This window comes from Taeniopygia guttata, chromosome 1 (genome assembly GCF_048771995.1).
Source record: "Taeniopygia guttata chromosome 1, bTaeGut7.mat, whole genome shotgun sequence".
Lineage (NCBI taxonomy): Eukaryota > Metazoa > Chordata > Aves > Passeriformes > Estrildidae > Taeniopygia > Taeniopygia guttata.
Window position 1 is genome coordinate 98,576,163 of NC_133024.1, and position 19,630 is coordinate 98,595,792.

A 19,630-nucleotide genomic window follows, 5' to 3' on the forward strand; every position below is an offset into this window, starting at 1 on the left:
AGAGTGAAATTACATGACAGAAAATCCATCAAGACCTGGGTCACTGTGGTGGTTTGACCCTGGCTGGATGACAGATGCCCACAAAAGCCACTCTTGTTACTCTGCTCCTCGGCAGGACAGGGGAGAGAAAACACACTGAAAGTCTCATGGCTCAAGGGAACAGGGAAAGACCACTCACCACGTCCTGTCATGGGCAAAAATAGGTCTGACTTGGGGAAATTAATTGTATTTATTACTAATCCAATCAGAGCAGGGTAATGAGAAATAAACCCAAATCTTAAAAACCTTCCTCCCACTCCTCCCTTCTCCCCAGGCTCAACCTCACTCCCAAGTTCCCTCCCTCCTTCCCCACAGCAGTGCAGGGGGACAGGGATGGCGGCTGTGGCCACTTCATCACATGTTGTCCCTGCTGCTGCTACTTCTTCAGAGGGAGAACTCTTCATGCTCTTCCCTGCTCCACCATGGGGTTTCTTTCACAGGAAACATTCCTCCATGAACTTCCTCAAGGTGACTCCTTCTCACAGGATGCACTTCATGGATTGCTCCAGCGTGGGCTCCTTGCACTGCTGTTCCTTCAGGCTCTGCCTGCTCCAGCAGCGCTCCCCCACAGGCCACAAGTCCTGCCTGCAAACCTGCTCTGCTGTAGGCTCCTTTCTCCACAAGCCCAGAGGTCCTGCCCCAGTGTGAGCTTCCCGTGGGTTCACAGCCTCTTTTGGGCAGGTTCCTGCTCTGGCTTGGTGTCCTCCACGGGCTGCAGGTGGATCTCTGCTCAACCATGGTCCTCCATGGGCTGAGGGGCACGCTGCCTCACCATGGCCTGCGCCATGGGCTTCAGGGGAATCTGCTTCAGCACCTGGACCACCTCTGCCTCTCCTTTTTCACTGGCTTTGGGATCTGAAGAGGTTTTTCTCTGTCACATATTGTTATTTCTGTGACTCTTTCCCCCTTCTGATATACTTAATCCCAGAGGAGCTACCACTGAGGAGCCCAGCCTTGGCCAGCAGCAGGTCCATCTTGGAGCCTGCTGGCTTTGGCTCCATCAGAAATGGGGGAAGTTCCTGCCAGCTTCTTACAGAAGACACTTCTGTAGTCCCCATGCTACCAAATCCTTGTCATGCAAACCCTATACAGTCACAAAGACCCACCAATGGCTCAGTGACCTTTGAAATTTATCAGGATGGACTGCAACCCCTGGTAGTATCATTGTCTGAACACATTCATTCTTCAAAGGTATTAAAGTCAAAGGGGTCTGATGAAACTGATTTTTAGCAAGGGCATGTACCTTCCTCAAGACCACTGAATCTGATAAATGAGAGAATGTCAAGTAACAGAAAAAGCAAAGTTGCATAAATCCTTCTGTTTTATTTCACAATTGTAATGGAGCAATCAGCATATGATTGTAAACAAGTGCTTACCTACTTACTTTTCTGCAGTAGGCTTAGTAATAAAAGTCCTATTGAGATAAAGAATAGGGCTTAAACATTATTTGAGGGAGTTTTCTTTATGTCCTTTCCCTCAACAAACTGCAGTGATGAGTTCCAGTACAAGGGACATCAGGTGTCAGATCAGGGAAGACAGATTTCCCTCTGCTCTTCACTGTAAGTGGATTTTGAGGAGACAGTTTATAATTCTGGTTGCACATCTGTACTGACACATGCATTGAAACACAATCTATGGGGAAGGCTAAGGATTCAAGAAAAACTTGCTTAAATCTTCCACTATGACTTGCGGAAACTAAAGTTTCTTAGGAAAGTATCACTTTCTGCCAAAGTTTCGTTTCATTGCAAAACAATGAAAAGGAGAATTGAAGCTACCAAAATAAGCATCTTAAATGGTTTTAAACTTTTTATTTTTTTCAGAGTTGCTACAGATAAATTGTAGCAAAACATTTTGACTTTAAACTTCAACTAATTTGACACTAGCAGTAAGTATTTATTTATCTAATGGTAATACAATTTTGGTGATTGGGCTAATTTTTTTTAAAGTTATTATTCCAGTTTTGGATGGAACAGAGCCTTCTCTGGCAGTATCAAGGAATGACAGCCACAGAGTTCTGCTACATCAAATTTTCCAAAAGGAAAATGGCAGACAGTTTGGTTTATTTGAATGAGAACTGAATTTAAGGCTTCAGTGGATCTCACAGGTAGATCTTGTGATCTCTCATGAAGAAACACTTCAATTGCCATTCCATGGCACTCATCAATCCTGTGAACATCATCAGTGACAGAACAAATGTGCTCTACTCCAGCACTGATGTTGGTCATAGAGGTAAAATTAGACTCATTTAAAGCCTTTCTTCCAGCTGTGAATTCAGCTGTTGCCAAGAGAGCTCTTAGTAATTCTTGACATGTTTCAGCTTCATCAAGACTTTCTAAGCAGTCCTTATAACAAAAGTAGCATCTCACAATTAATGGCAGTTTGATGCAGTCATCTAAAACTGGTCATGTTAAAACATCTGCAAGTTATTATCACATCTGAATGAATATCATACTAAAAATTAGGATGAGACTAGTATTATATTAAAATAATTTAAATAACAGGTTAAATAACTGGCATTTTCTTCCATCTTAATCTAGAAGTCTGTAAAAACTCTGTGTTCTTTAGTAGATAATGAATCTTTACTGCATCAAAACACTTTCTAATCAACTCAGGCTGGATGATTTCTCTGCTTTTTATGCTTTTCAGTTCTTTAATACAGAGCAGTCCTCTAAAATAATCTGAAATATTGCATACTTCCTACTTATGTTTTATTAGGAAATTTATTTCTAATTTTGCCCTCCTCATTCCTCACAAAAATTTCCACTGTAGAAGAGTTTACTTACTTAAGACTTGAGGAAGCTGAAAAGGCATTTCACTAGATTTACTTGAGTCTCTTCTGAAATAATGGTCACACTTGCACAAGTATATTTTTATTAATGCTCAGTCCAGAATACTTCAATGAAAATAATTTTGAAAGCACAATTTAGCTTACCCATTGTTTAAAACTCACTTGAAGTACCTTGTCTGAGTCATTTCTGCAACATTACAGCATCTTTGGATTAAATTTAAGGCCTCAGGATATGCTGGATGAGCTATAAGCATAGAAATAAACAATTAAAAATTCTCATAAGGATTCTGGGCTGTTTTTTTTTTTTCAGACTAAATATTATATTATAATATTTCCAATAGAAAATAGTAACAGATTATTTTGAATAAATGTTTGGCTTCACCTCTCCTTGTTTTCCTTTTGCATAAGTGCAAATCAAGCAACACAGCTGAAGCCAATCCAGCTGCACCAAAGACATTTTGTTCTGAGTACAGGCCCTTTTAGAGGGAACTGTACTTTTTCTGTGTCTGCAAGCATTTTTTTCTAGTATTGGTGTTCCTGTCCAGGTGGTATATATATGAAGCTCCACAGGACTATGTTAGATGATGTCCCAAATGTCTCTTGTGGACAATTAGTGTGCTGGAAGCACATGGCAAGAAGAGAGCTATACTTAATGCAGAAGAATTCCTCTGGGATGGGTTCCCAGGAAAACCTGGGAAGTGCAGTAGAGACCAAGTCAGTCTGCAGATGAAATTAGCATTCAGAGAAAAGAAGACAGGATGATGCTTAGCTTTTCTTACATCTACCATCCTTACTGAGAGTGATTAAAGGGAAACTGCTGACCTTCTATACTCACCCTCTTATGCTTTTCTTTTTTCCTGGAAAACAGGCAGCTAATTACTCCAAATGACTTGGGAATAGAGCCACAAAGGCTTTTAGTACTCAAATCTTGTCTAAATCTGAACTTGCCATCTTTTAAAACCTGTGTCGTCCATTGTTGAAAACCTGGAAGTGCATATGGATATCTAGTGCAGCATTCATATGAACTCTATTTAGATCTAAATATTCCAAGTAGAAATCATGTTTCCAGGCCTTGAAATCCTCTGTCCCCCTCTCTTGGCCCATGCTTGCATCCTCCTGGCACCCACAAGTTAGATGCCTCTCTCTGTGTCGGGGGAGGAGCCCAATCTGTCAGGTGTCTTTACTCCACATCAGCCCAAAAATGTCCCAGCATAGTGACAGTCAAGCTATGTTCTCTTGAGTCATCCTACAGCCTCCTCTCCAAAACCAGTGCTCCAGCTACTCGACCCCATATCTGCTAAGGCTTCCCCAACAGGGAGGAGTTTCAACAGGCATATGTCCCCTCATGTCCAAAGCACTTTTCAGATTTCATTTAGCTTTAGCTTTATTATTAGAATGCTCTGGTTGGAGGGATCAACAGATCAACAACAACAACAACAACAAAAAAAAAAAAAAACCAAAAAAAAAACAACCAAAAAAACCCCCAAAAACAACCCAGCCCCAATACCCTGAATAACTTTGAATACCCTTCAACTAACAACCTGAATAGCCTCAGTTTTATTGCCTTAGAGCAAAAAGATTAAACTTTAATGATTCAGCTGAGTTCTTATGGCAAATCTTAGCTAAGCATTTACCTGGGGAGAAGGGAATAGTGGAGGGGTGGGTTCAGTGCAGAACTGCCAGGTGGGGATTTGTGGCCAAGAGGTTGGTACCCATATCCGAGGTTATTAAATGTCTCATTGTTCTACATAACTAATTCCTGACTATCTGCCTCTGAGACCCCTCATTTTTAGTCTCTTCTGCTTTATGGAGTAATACACCCCATTCTGGTGGTCAGGCATGCAAAAAAATCAGGTAGAAGAGCACACAGACCTGAGACACTCACACTTTCTCATTGTTTCACAGATGGTGTTTTCACAATATGGAAATTGAGGAGTAGAGATGAGCTGCATTCACCCACGACCTTGGATGCAACTTGATTGAAGGTTATCTAATAAAACGTAATCTTTGATGAGCACAGGCTCACAAAGAATTAGAATTAGTCTGCTGTGATTGTTTAAATAGATGAGGAAAAGACAGAAGAGGAATTTTCTGAATTGAAAAGAAGTTGCCCTTTTAAACAAAAAATCCCACAAGTAGTTTCTCATACTGAACAAAAGGCAGCTCTTACTCTGGAGAAAACTCTTGGCAATATCTTTCTGAGCTTTATTTCCACCCAAGCTGGACACCAGAACCTGCTGAAACAGGACATCAACAAAACAAAAAAAAAAAAAAAAAAGGATGTATATGTGCCTGCAGAGCAACCCTTAGTGGAAATTTCAGTGGCTATCCTCAACCTGGCAGAAGCAGACAATTCAGGTTAAGCAAACAAAGAGACATGCAAGAGACGGTTACAAGGTTCTTTATATGATATTGTCCATTTTTCCTCTATTTTTCACTATATAACTAGAATATTCTTGGCTTGTTAGACTCATTGTGATAACAAATAATCTACACTGTCCTTTTTTGCAATATAATACCCTTAAACAAATCTCTTCCCTGTGCATTCACAGAAGTCTACAAGAAAACTTATCTTTGAGACCTTCACCAGATAATAAGCCTGCAGGAAACTATAGACTGAATAAATAACATAACACCCAGGAAAGAAAGGATTAAAGACAGAACTAAGGAAGAGAAGGACATCACAAAACAGGTCAAAAAAACCCCCAAAGACATATGCAGCTGGATTAATTGACAGGTATATTCATCCTCTTAATAAGAAAAGCAGATAAAGGAAAAATGCACTTTCACTAGGGTTTATAGCAAGTCAGGTTGTCGTTGGTAATGACACCAATGTAGCAAGGTAAGTGAGATGCTCAGTGAGTCAAAGTGAATAATTCACTGAGTTTTTCAGATCTATATTTAAAGGTAACATTTCTAGTTGGACTGCAGGTCAGTCCTTGGTGTAACTCAAAAGACAAAACTCCCTGCTGGGAACTGCTTGGCAGAGCTGCTTAGACCTGTCCTCCAAAACACACTTTTGTGTTTTAATGCTGGCATGAAAATCTTTCTGCTGAGACCAACCTGCGGCTTTGTCCCTGTGCACAGTGTTTCCACACCACTATCAGCCACGGGACTGAGCACCCATCCCATTATCCGTGGGCAAGGTGCCCATGAGCAGAGCCTCCGCAGTTACTGCACAAGTAGGGAGAGGCAGGAGTGCATGTCCCTGCATCCACAGAAATGTGTGTGCTGCCATAACCCTGCTACTCTGCATGCAAGGATCCTTTTGTGCTTTGAATAGAAATATGAAGACATCTTTGGTTTTCCTCAGAAAATAAATTCTCATTTTTACCTGACTGCCAGTTCCACAGGGTAATGTAATCCTGTTAAAACACTCCTATGAATGGACGCTAACCTTTCAATTAGCAGTGAATAGAAAAATGTGTGATTGAGATAAAAAGCACTGGTGCCATTTTGTCAATCTCACATTGCACATATACATTCCATATTCCTTGGGATAATCTCTTCCTGGAAGCTTCTCTACTTTCCTGCTGTTTAGCCTGAAGGAAGACTGAGCCAGATGTCCTTTTGGACTGTATCATCCCTTTTCTCTTGCTGTTGCCCTGGTGAGGGGGAGAAGTCTGAGTATCTCTATAGCCCTAAGGTCATGCAGACAGTGGTTTTTGCCAGCAGAGACTATTTTATATATAACTCAGGATCTTTGTCTGCATTTCTAGCAGTGCTCCAGAGGGGACCCAGCGGCAGGACTCCCACACAGCCTGGGGACACCAGAAGTGCCTCAGGCTGGCCCTGCAATGCTGGGTCACACTGGTGGGCACAGGAAACCCCACTTAGGGTGCTCTGGGCTGTGTGGCCCCTCTCCATGTCCCTGCAGGGACTAGTTCAATATATCTCCTGAATGTAGCACCAGAAAGAGTAACAGAGGAAAATATACCTGGCAGGAAAATCAGATGGCAATGACCAGAGGCTTGATAGCAAATGTTATATGCTTTATGCAAACTCCACAGAACACATCAGAAGGGGGAGGAAGGAGGTGTCTTCCTCGTTCTCCTGTATCTAAATATCTGTCAAAGAAGGTTCTCTCAATCTGACCGAACTGCAGGATTTGAACATGGTCCTTAATGATCATTGTTATGGGCAAGGCTGCGCAGAGCTGTAAACAGGAAAAAAAAAAGTCAAAGCCGCAATTTGTAACTTTGCTATTGTATGGTTTTCCTGGGAAGGTTTCACAGCAGAGACTGCAATTTACTGCACCAGTCCTGTAGATCATATTCCTCCCAAAGCACACAGTATTGATCGCTTCTCATCCCCTCCAAATCCCATCATTTTGAAGAAGTCTTTTGCATTGCTTCCTAAAATAAGTAATAGATGATGTCTGGAAATTATGGGAGAAAAAAAGACCTTGGAAAAACACATTCTTCTGAAAGCAGAAGCTAGGCAAATTAACCTGAAATTGAAGTGTAATTAATCGTCAGCAAGGCATTGCAACAGCTCAGACAGAGATGTCTGTAATTTGAAATTTTTCTCTCTGTGTTTCAAATCTCTCTGGAAGAGACAACTTAGTGAATTCAAGTCAGGATTTTTCATGCAGGAGTTGTTGAGTAAACACTCAGTATGGTTTGTCCTGTTAAATGACCACAGATTTTGAATATTTAGAAATTATTATTTTTCTAAAAGCAAGGTATGAAATCCCACAAAGATTTACTCTGCAAATCACAGGAGCATCAGGGCTGAGAACAATGCATGTGTAATGTCAGGCAGTTCAGAATCACAGCCACGAATGTGTAAAGCACCCCAGACACTCATGAACTCATGCTTTTGATTGTTAACCAGGACTAAACACATGGTTTGTCATCTTTTTTCACCTGCAGACCCCTACATACTTTCCTGTAAGCCTCTCTGCAGTGTGCTGCAGCTTGTTTAGGAATGGTTTGCTCTACTAATTACCATATCTGTATGCTGTTGAAATAGCTATGTAAAAGGATTTATGGATCTGAATGTCCTCAAAGCCACTGCACTGAATTACTTTTTTCTGATCCCATGACTGTTCATATCCTGTTTCTGTTCTGCTACTCTCTTTAGTCTTTAGCAGGCATCTATGTTTGCCCACGTACTACAAATTTAATCCAAATCCTGTTGAATTCGCTGAAGTCCTAAATATTTTTCCATATAACATAGAACATCTTGTGAAGAGAGCAAAGATATCCCAATAAGCCTACAGAAAGCAAAATTAGGTGTTTTTATTCAAATTGGAGGAAAAATTAATTCTGTTTAACTTTGCTTGTCACATTATATGTCTCATTTCCTAGCTCTATAAAAGCTCCAGTATGTACTGAAGGTACTTTATTGTTACATTGTCTGCCAGACTGATATAAACAAAAATACATTCAGTAATTACTTCTTTTTTTGGCTTAGTGTAATGCCTGCCAAGACAGTGATGCACCCTTGCTGTCCTTTCCCTTTTGCCCGACCAGTTACATCTCTGGAGGAAGGTGGCCAAGATGTGGTAAAAGCACAGAGCAATTAAAACAAATGTATCCTGTCTCTTTCATAGGATTTTTGCCAGGAAGCCAGTATTTAATGAAGCTTAGCATTATCTGACAGCCCTTCAACTTTCCTCTAATTAACTTGCAGCTCTTCGAATAAAACCTTTCAACACATTGGGACTGCCTGTGGATGCAGTATTTTGCTGCCACTTCAGAGGACATTGACCTCTTCAGCGTGGCAGGGAGGCCAGCTCCTTAGCTTCTCCATTAATTGTTCTTTCCCTTGACAGCTGTATTGTTGCACATCTCTAAGTAGGAATTTATTGTCTTTTCATGAAAATGTTTAGCAGGATTTTGCATATGCTCTGTAATTCAAAATATTAATGTGTATCTTACAAAGCCAGATCCCTTGTATTTGCCTGCCACAATTCATGCTCTCCCTTCCAAACAGTGAGCAAAATAATGGTGACCATCTTCAAAACCTAGCTGGAGTCTCTGGGATCCTATGCTTTTTTTCAAATGTGTGTTGCTGTCCTGTCCAGATAGAGCTGAATGACAACCCTTGGATAATATTTTGAAAGATAAAGATCCTTTATCCCTGCTTTGCCATGTCCTATATGTAAAAACCTTCCTCATAGCAAAAGCATAATTTAGAGGAAGTATGCCCAGCAGTTGTCCCCTGCAGAGCAAATACTTTTATATTCCCTCTTAGTGGCACTTCTCTTTGAATTCTGCATGTAGAGGTTTGAAAAAATCTGAACCTCAGCAGATGCAGAGTGCTACCTGTTCAGCAGTGAAGACCACTCACTCTAGCCAATTACTTGTATTTCAAAGTAGGAACAGCTGAGTACATTCCTAAAACAGTGTGGCTGCCTACCACCACCTAGTCTCACAGCACATGCCACTTGCTGGAATAGACAGGTGAGGCTGACTGTAAAACTGTTTGAATAATGGCTTGTCAACTATCCTTAATCAGTCATGTTTCTCTTCAGTATAGCTTAAAACCCATCCTAAAGTCTAGCTTTAATGGGACAGAAAAGAAACCATGTTGATAGTTCTTGCATAGCTGCCTGATACCATATTTGCCAGCACATTTGCCATAAAATGCTTTAGTGTTTTGTCAGTCTATAACCACTAATGTACAGCTCAGCTGTGCAGTGTGTTGTGTTTATACTGGAGAAAAAAAAAAAAAACAAAAACAAAAAAAAACAAAAACAAAAAAAAAAAAAAAAAAAAAAAAAAAAAAAACAAAAAACCCCAAACCTTCATGAGATTTGAAAATTCTTTTTGTGGTAGTTCCAATATCTTATAAGGATATTGGTTAATAAGTCATGCTTATACAGCTCTGTTTTTCCTTGTAAAATTCATCCTAAATTGACAGATTTATTGCCACTGAGACACACAAATTCTTGAGCATGCAGTTGTTTTTTAAGAATTACAGCCTTCTGTACCATCAGTATTCAGTGTTGATTTTTGACTCCTCTTCTGGCCTCTCAGAGCATTCCCTTCCAGGAGAATATTGCTTTATCATCCAGCAGCTGAATTCACTATTAGACTTCCCATTCAAAACACTGGCATGCTTCAGGTATTTTTTGTTTTCTAGAAATTGATTTTGCCACATTGTAAACCCCTTTTCTTTTCCCCTCTTTTTCTTTTGGGAATGGACATGGTCTCAGCTCTGCTGTATATCCCTTTGATGCAGGTGATATTTTCCCCCACTTTCATAGGTGAATATTCATGTGCAGGGTGAGAAGGCAGAAGAATAGATCCTGTGCTAATGAGATGAAATGCAGGAAAAGAAAATAGGCTTGATACAAGGAAGTTTTCTGAATACTGTGGTCTATTGACTCGCAGAATAGTCTTCAAACATAAGGATAAAAACCATGACAAATGACACCTTTAAACTATTTAGGAATAGAGTTTACTGAGAGTTTTTCTTAGGAAAGGCAAAATGTGAGCCTTCTGAAGGCAGGATTCCTCAAAAAAGTGAGTGGAAGGGACAGAAAAGTAATTTAGTTCTCCTTGTTCTCAGAATTTCAAGGACAATTATCTTCACAGCAGTGGGATACAGGTGCTCCTTTGAAGAGTATCAACCTGGGCATGCATGTGAAGAGCCTGGGGATGAAAAGACAAACCAAGGGATCAAAAAGAGGAAGGATTGCTTGAATGGGCACCTCTGCAACATATTCCAGGGTAACTCTGTTTTCCCATAATTCTTCAGTCTCAGATACACTGGATTTTGGGCCCTTTGTCTTATTCTCAGATGGCAAACTGGATTGTGGAGGCTCAATATTAAAGCAAATATGTTGGCAAGACATAGGATTCCATGAAATAGTTGTAAAAAACAGAGGGTGCTTGACCTAATATAGAGGGGCTCAGTCAGAGTAACTCTTAATCTGTCATTAATGCCTGGCTGCATTCTGTGTATAAATCTAATAACAGATTAGGTTTTAAGATTACTTGAAGGCATTTATAACCAGCAGCCTGTATGACATTTGGTGTGAGCTCATCAGCATCACATCCCACCTTATTTTCACAGTCCACATAAACAGTGCTCTTTTGAGGATGAACCTAAAATCTTTGAATGAAGAACCCAAAATCCAAGCCACCAAATATATTTGCATTCATATTCCAAACCTGAATAATAAAATGGAGACAAAATGCTGAGGCACTGTCCTGGAGGAAACCCTATAATAAGAACTGAGGGCATCATTCAGAATAGAAGGTCTTCCATTGGTACTAAACCTCTGTTGGCCAGGGAGCATCCTGAGAGTATGAGAGAAAATGAACACCAAGAGAAATTCTGTTAAGAAACAATTCTGATTGTAGGTATTTATTTAACCAATAACCTTTCTTTTTTTTTCCTAGCTTGCAATGAGAAACTTGACCTTGAAGTTTCAGTGTACAGTTCTTGGGTTTTCTTTAGTATTATGCCTCCTTCTATTGTTGCAGAGGGATGGTCCAGCACATAATTGTCTGTTTTCCCAAAAGCAGTGAATTCAAAAAGGGTAATGGGTGCAAGCTCTACAAGGTGTTCTATACCACAGGTACTCCCTGTTTCCTGATAAATTACAAAGGGAACCTTTGAGGGCTGCTATTAACAAGTGCAAATTTTGGAAATTCCCCTTCTGCCTTTGCCTTAGTTGGCATTATCTAATGAATGTCTCATAGGAAGAGAAAGAAAAAAGTATCCCACCTTTTTGAACAACCCCATGCATCACACTTACTTAAAAAACAGATCAGTTTCCAAAGGAATAGGGCTATGATACTGATATCAGCAGAGGAACCAGTGTGACTCACAATTTACCTTTGGGGATGCCGCCTTCAAGAGTCTTTTTCATGACTGGACATCTTTAATGACTGGACATCTTAGACAATCACAGTCCTTTTCCTACAAAGGATGCCTTTCAGATAAGATGTTACTCAGCAAGCTCTTCATCCCACAGGATGACTCAGATCTCAAACTGCTCGGGGAGCCCAGTCTTCCCAACAGTAATTATGTCACCTTGTTCCCAGGAACAAGAAGCAATGGTAGAAGAAAAACATGGACACAGGGCTACTGAGACAATCAATATGTTTTTAAGTTCTACCTCCTCAACGACTAAAGCAACTCCCTGTGCAATTTCAGGTAATATCAAGGAAGTTGTTTGGAGGGAGGAGGACATGTCAATTCTTTTGTTGACCAGATTGCACTTTTCTGCGTTTTGACGATAGGTACAGTGTCAGCAATTCCCCAGTTAAATGACTTCTATCTATCCTTGATAGAATTCTTAGAATTTCTGATGGTGAGTATTCCAGTCTGTTAAGGTACAGGTGATCTGCCCCCTGACACGAGGATGTTAATGTCTCTGACTATTGAAATCACCTTAGCCCAAGTTATTTTTTCATGTCATTCACAGAGAACAATAAAAGGAAAGCTTTGAAAAGGTTTTCAGGCTTTTGCACTAAACTTTTTCAAAGCTTACCTGCATGGGAAACTGTAATGCACAACAGACTTACTGGGTTTACAGATCATCTGCTGCTCCTTCTGACAGCTCAGCAAAGTGACAGAACGCAAAAGCCCAATAATGCTTTTAAAGATTTAGAAAATCAGTTAGTCTTTGCAACAACCATCCCAACATTACTGTGAGTTACTCAATTGTTAAATTAAATAGCATCTGAAAGACACCATATGTTTCCATCTATTTCAGAAGTCACCGACTGCATGGAGTGTGCACATCCTTGAGATAACTCAGATGCCAAAACAACAGAGAAGATGAGAGATGAGCCAAGGATAAAGAAGGGGAGGGACTGTGGGCCATTAAACAGATGTGTTGAGGTTCTCCTGCTCTTGTCTGTGAGGAGCTGTGGCAAGCACTCAGATCAACCCACCCAGGCAGGCAGGCACTGGGACCCAGCCACCCTCAGGGCTGGTCTCCCTCAGGAAAGGACCAAGTTCTAGGAGACATGACTATGATGAGAACTTCGGATGTTAGTGGTGGGACGTTTACTGGACTTCACCTGAATACTACTGTAAAAACCAGCACCAATACTTCATGACCCCTTTTCTTTCCTTTAAATCTATTTTTTTAAACACATGTGAGGTAAGACAAATAATTTGAAATATTTTCTTCTTTTTTTTCCTCTATTTTAATGCATTTTAATGCAACTAATTACGATCACAACAGCTAAAACTTCATGATGAACCCCTATAAATCTGGGCAGTGTTAGGAATAATGCTGTTCCTTTAGGTTTTGTTCAGTCTCCATAGACCTATGAATCCAGCTGTGGTCTCTAAGTGCAGGATAGCTGTTCTTGCCCTAGATCCTGCATTATCACTGCAGACATGTGGAGCAATGGGGTTCTCTCTCATTGCTCAGTGTCTTGGCACTTGCCTCATCCATCATGAGCTATTCAAGCCATGCCCTGGTGTTAAGGGTATTCATTTCACCCAGGGCTTTTCTTTATGGCCGATCACTTCTGTGACAAAAACATTAGTCAATGCATTGTTGTAGCTCCTCAGCAAGGAGTCTCTGCTGTACAATCAAGGAGCAGAGCCACAGCAAGACTCCTAATTTTGGATGCCCATTTGAGGTTTATGGTATAATTTTCTTCCATAACTGATTAAAGTTACAGAACGCTGTAGATACTTAATATGCAGTTGGTTTTCATTTCAGTTGTAACTGTGAGAAAGCTATTGATGATCAAACTGGATGTAAAGAAAATACATCCAGTATGGCTGCTTCTTTTTAAATGCCACATTTATGTATCTTGCCTGGCAGAATGTACAGAGCAGCTGGTAAAGGCAATGCAAGACAGCCTTCTCCAGGACAGCCTACATATTTTCACTTTTCTCTGGGAGAAGCATGCTATCCAATGCTTGATGAAACAAAACTGCCAAATCATTCTGATCCTTTTAACAGCACTCTGACACCCCTTTCTTGCTTACCCACTTATTGGATAAATAAGTTTACAAAAACCTTTGAACTCTTTAGATAGGTAAGGGCTGTGAAAAACATCCTATGATTCTCAGGTTGTTGGAATAATATCTACAGTCTGACCATCTAACCACCCCGCTGTTCCAGGTGTACACAACTCATCACTCTGCCTCTTTGGTGGGTGAGATACTATCTCCACTTTGTAATCCCCTTCTTCCTTATGGAAAATACATCCAGTCTCAGTTGTCTGAAGAAAGAAAAAGTGCTCTCTAGACTTGTCCCTGATGTGGGCAATGTGTGGAGCAGAAACCAGGTTGTGCTGTGGCACCCAGATGTTGCTCAGCTTTAGTGATGTGAAATCAACCATGGGCTTCTTTTTAGCAATTATGAAACACCTGGAGGGAATCCTTATTTCCAGTTTCATTGTGCACTGCCTTTGCATATGGATGAGATGCTGCCATGCAAGTGCAGGTGTGTGACTCCAAACCATCAGGTCACCCACACACTGGAGGAAAGAAGTCCCCTGTAGCCATGGAAGCTGCCTGTGGGGCATCCAGGAACTACCAGGGACATGGAGGGTACACTTCTACACCTTGCACTGTGGAGTAAGAGGAATGTGGGGATTTCTTTGAAACTAATTAAAGAGAGGTGTTTGAAAATGCAGCAGGATTTCATATGGCAGCATACATGCCACTACACTAAGGGATGGCCACCCATGGACCACAGAGCCTCTCCCTCACACTGTGGCCCAAACAAAATTTCTGTACTATGGCATCCTGAATAGCTTTGAGGATCTGGTTGTCAAGGGAAGTTTTATGACAGTGTCATTTGGAACATGAAGAATAGCTATCAAAAATTACAGGTGTCTGTTTTGGAGTTTTTTTTGTCCTGGATGTGGATGTAAAAGTACCTTTGAGACAATGCATAATTCTCAGCTTTGTAAAGGATTTTTCCTTTTTTTTAGGTTTGTTTTTTTTTTTTTTAAATCTGCCTTTTGCGTTCAAAAGTATTTTCAAATTCCCTTAACAATGTTCACATTCATGCCTCATAATTGTGTGGTGCTTTAAAAATACTAATGCTAGCAGTCACCCTTCATGAGATGAAGGTTACATAAATGCCTCTTAACTAACTACAAAATGCTGCTAACAAAGAGCTCCAAGTTTTTCCCCAGTGAATGTTTCTTTGGAGATTCAGAAGCTGATATTTTACTGAACTTTTTCTGCCTGTGGACAATCATAATAGCTCTCAAAAAAGTAATCCACACCAAAGCTTTATAGCTCAAAGCAGAAAGCTGCAGGAAATTAGCTTTATTTTGCTGTTAATGGAAAGAGACAAAATTCTGCAGTAACTTAACAGTTTTGGTGTTTTTTTTGGTTTTTTTTCTTCAGTTTTAAATGATTGAAAGACATTAATAAAATTTAGGGGACAGAATGAACTTGCACTTCCTATGAACATGAAAGGGCACTGTATCCTAACAGCAGATTTCTGTGATAACCATAAAGCAGAATTTAATGAAATTGCTTTAGAGAAATGCAGCAATAAATACAAGTAATGAGCCAGCAAAAGAAGCCAGGAGGCAAGGTGCTGCCATAGATATGAGTCAATATGAGCGTTAGTGAAAGGAACAATGGGCTCTTGGAGAGAAAATTGCTTAAAATTATCAGAAATGAGAAGAGTAGCAATTTGTACAAAACTCCTCCAAGAAAGCTTCTTTTTTCCCTCCGGTTATATTTGAGTATCTCCACTTTAACAGAAGTCTGGAAAGGCCAAAATGGTAGTTAAGCCACTATGTTTTTACTGTCAGACAAAATATCTTCAGAGTCTGATGTGTGATAGGAAGCGAGGTCTCCATACCTCATCCACTGTTTTACCAACCAGCACACAAAATACAGCCCTGCTGGAAAAGCAGCAGTCTCAGGATGATCATAGCTGGGGTTTTGCATCAAAATATGCACCAGTTTGAGATGGGATCCATATTAAATGAACCAGTAGCTCTCCAGTGCTTGCAACATTCCCCTCTCACAGAGGCATTCCAGAAGCACATGGGTCGTAAAGAGCAAAGCAGAGCACAGGTCTCCTTTCTTCATGGCTTTTGTGGAGCCAGAAAAGGTGAGTGAAGAAGGTGTGCACCCTACATATTTACACCTCCTAGCTGCAATTTGCTGAACAGAAGTAGCACAAACACATCAAGTTTGTGATGCCATTCCTACTCCCTAATGTTTTACTCACTGATAGTTGCAATTTTCTAGGCAGTTCCTGTAGAAGATTCAAAGAAATGAGAGCACTGTCAAAGTAGCTGCCTCCATTTGTGCAAAGGCAAGTGCACATCTGCAGGCAGTCACTTGGATGTCTTACTAAATTGCCTTATCTGCAAGGATGTGTGAAAGTCTGCCACCATAACTCACAGCATGCATTACACTTAAGAGGCCTTGCCTACATGCAGGCAGTATGTGAAGGCATTTATTTCTATGACATGGAGCTGAATTAGATTGCCATGTGCAATGCATACGTCTCCTGGGCTGTAGATAGTGGGAAATGGTATAAACAAAACACTTTAGAGAGGACATGGAAATAAGACATTTCCCTGAAATCTGAGTCACTGCACAGCATGGAGCACAGACATGGCAAGTCCTGGCTGTGACACCAAATGGTTTTGTAAAGTTCTGTGCTACATGAGTTTTAGGAGAAGCCTCCAAGGATCACTCTCACCCAAAATAAATTATGGGAAGGATTCTTGCTTAGAGCTGCTGTCTAGAAAGTGAGAACAGCCAGCCTGTAAAATTAGGAAGCCAGTAACAGTAATTATTTCCCTGGAAGAGAGGAGTTTTGAAAGGTATTATATACCACAAAGCACTCATTCTGAAAACTGAGACAGATTTCTGTTTCTAATTGGTTAATTATATGTAATTTCAGTAGGTACGGATGTTCCATTTTCTGGAACCGATCTTTTTTCTGTCAAGTGCTAATGGAGGTTAGAAGAAAAATATATTAAGCTAGCTGCTATGTAAAAAACTAAGCAGATTCTTCAAAGACTGGGAGTGCTGCAGGATACCTCTAATTACAGGTCACTGACAACCAGTGACTGAGAGTGCTTACGTTCATGTTTTTCAGACTTTTCTAGTGCTCTCTTAGGAGGATATATAAATGGTAAAAAACATTAGATTTTGGGAAAAAAAAAAAAAGGAGGACAAGCATGAAGTACAGTTAACCTATCTGTTAAGACAAACTTTGAGCCTTGTATGCATCCTGTCACTTTCAGACAATTGATGTAGAAAAATTGGGCAGTAAGTAGGACAGTAAAAAAGACAAGATGCACAGCTGGCGGATGGAAATGGCAATGATGGGAGATTCCGTGGTCCCTGTGAGCCTGATGTTGCATTCACTCCCAGCACCATGTCTTTTCTAGCTCGATTTTTTCAACGATTATTCTCTGGCTAAACTTTTCTGCAGAGATGTGTGCCAGCAATACCATCTGCTGGCTAAGCCTGGCAAAGGCAGCAGAGCTGGCAGTGCCCAAGGCAGCAGCCACGTCCCTGCCCCTTGCCTTCCTCCCCCAGGAGGGCTCCTGAGCCTGGGGCAGCATTTGGGGAAGGAGCTGCTGTGGCAGGGCAAGACAGCAGAGCCCGATTTCAGTCTTCCGAGCCAGAAATGTGTCCAGTTACTCCTATCCCATATGTCTCTCAATGTTCTGTCTTTCAGTCCTGGTTCGTTGGGTTTTGGGGATTTTTCTTGGTCATGCTTAAAAGAAATGCTTTGTCTGTTCATTTCTCAGCTGTCCAGGCACAAGCAATAACAGACAAAAAGTCCAGACTGTGCACAGGGATTGGGCACAGTCCTTTTTTCATATCTAGGAAAAAGAAGAGCTCTCTGTTCTATGTCCTTTGTTGGAGCTTTGCACGTAGCAGTCCCCCTTTAATACAGGATACGTATTTAAAACAACTACAATAAATTTTATGGAATGAGATAACTAAAAGTAGAGAGCATATGCAAAATGACTTCAAGAACTGAGCTCAGGGTGTTTTCACTAGGTATTTCTTTTGGACTAAGATATCTGACTACAAGAGTCAAGAACTGACAAATATCTCAAAGCCAGTAAAGAACATTCTGGGAAAGAAGCCAGAAACATTATGTAGCTCTGGGCTTCTCATTTTTTGGGGTTTTTCTGGGGGGTTTTGGTTGGTGGTTTTTTTTTTGTTGTTGTTGTTTTTTTTTGGTTTTTTTTTTTTTTTTGGGGGGGGGGTGTTGGTTTTTTTAAGGGGATGTGTGTTTTACAGAGAAAATCACAGTGTTTTGGTCACCCAGGTCTCTGTCCATGGAATGGTTAAAGAGGCTGGGAGTCCAGTCTGGGAGAAAGAGAATCAAAGAGGGAGTGATGAGAGAGGTAACTATCAAGCAAGTAATGAGGAGAGATTAAGAAACACCTCTTCATTTTCTTGGTAAAATTAACTGGAAACTCTGGTAGAACAAAAAGGGAGGGAATTAGGCATACAAAAGGTATGTGGTGGGTGCATAGATCTCTTGCCATGCTCATGGATGTTATGGGTGCTGAGAATTTGCATGGCTACCCAGATGTCCAGGCCCTGAGGGCACCACCAGCACTCACTGCCCCATGGCAGCCCCCTGGGGCTCCCCCTGTCCCTGTCCCATGACCCCATGTCAGTCACCCATGGCTCCAGTCCCTGCTCAGGGATCTCTAATCCTAGCTTGGTTTTAGGCTCTTACATACTGAGGCACAGTGAGAAAATATTAGTGAACTAAAGTCATACAGTCTTGCTGGATAAATTGGGAGAGGAAGGCTTAGATTCACTGAAAACAAGGAGGATATATCTCCAAAGCACCAGGGAGAGCAAATATAGAGAAATAATTTATTTCATTCTCAAGGGAATCTGAACTTGCTTCAATCACCTCTAATGAATGCGTCCCAGTAGCCCTACCGGTAGATAATATTTTTCATGTGTTTTCTTCTGTTCCTGCAAGAAAAATGAGCAAATTCCTTGACTTGGATTGAATTGTTTGGGGTTGGATTTGTTTGTTTTCTAGTCTGAGAAATAATAAATGCAATTATAGTTTGAAAAAGAGAAAAAGCTACCTCTTAACTTTTGCTCTGTGAGGGAAACGTTTTGTTTAGGGTTGTCTGGCTGACTGAAAAAATGACTGGGAGCTGTGGACAAAACCACCCCCTTCTAGTGGTCAGTGAACAAAGAGACTGAGCTGGTACTTCCAGAACCTAAGCAGTGCTCCATCTTTTCTATGGGACAAGTGAATGGAAATAATTGCAGTGAAGCTGGGACAGACTCATACCTTGTGCTCACCATTACAATTATCTGAGGAGCAGAAATGCACTGGTCACCTACTCTGAACTGACAGGTATCAGTGGAGTTATTTCAGAAAGGGATGTCCATAGTCCTCATTGAAGAGACTTTGAGAAGCAGAGGTTCTGCCAACCAATTTGTAGGAAAAATTACATACAAAGAGTTGGAAGGAACAAAGACTTTGTTGGTCTCAGTTACCATGCTCAGCCAGAAGGTGAAAAAGCTGAATAAAGTGCAGGGGTGATGCTCCTTCAGAGAGGCCTGGGGAGAGCAAGGCAGCTGCCAGGAGCTTTGTCCCACTCAGAAATTCCCAGAAACACCAACTCTTCCTGTTTTGGTATTATTTAATCAGAGAGGGAAAAAATGCAACTTCCTTTCCTCAAAATAAGGTAATAAAAAGTGCAGCCCCGATGACAATGAGACAACCCTATACTTGTACTATTCATGATATCTTTCCGTGGTCTGTATGAACCTCTGTGATTCAGAGTCAGTGCTTTCATGAGACAAAGAGCTGCTACTGCTGCATTTTACAAACCACAGAAAGAAAAGCTCCAGGGATTTCAAAAGCCATAGACCCGGCAGACT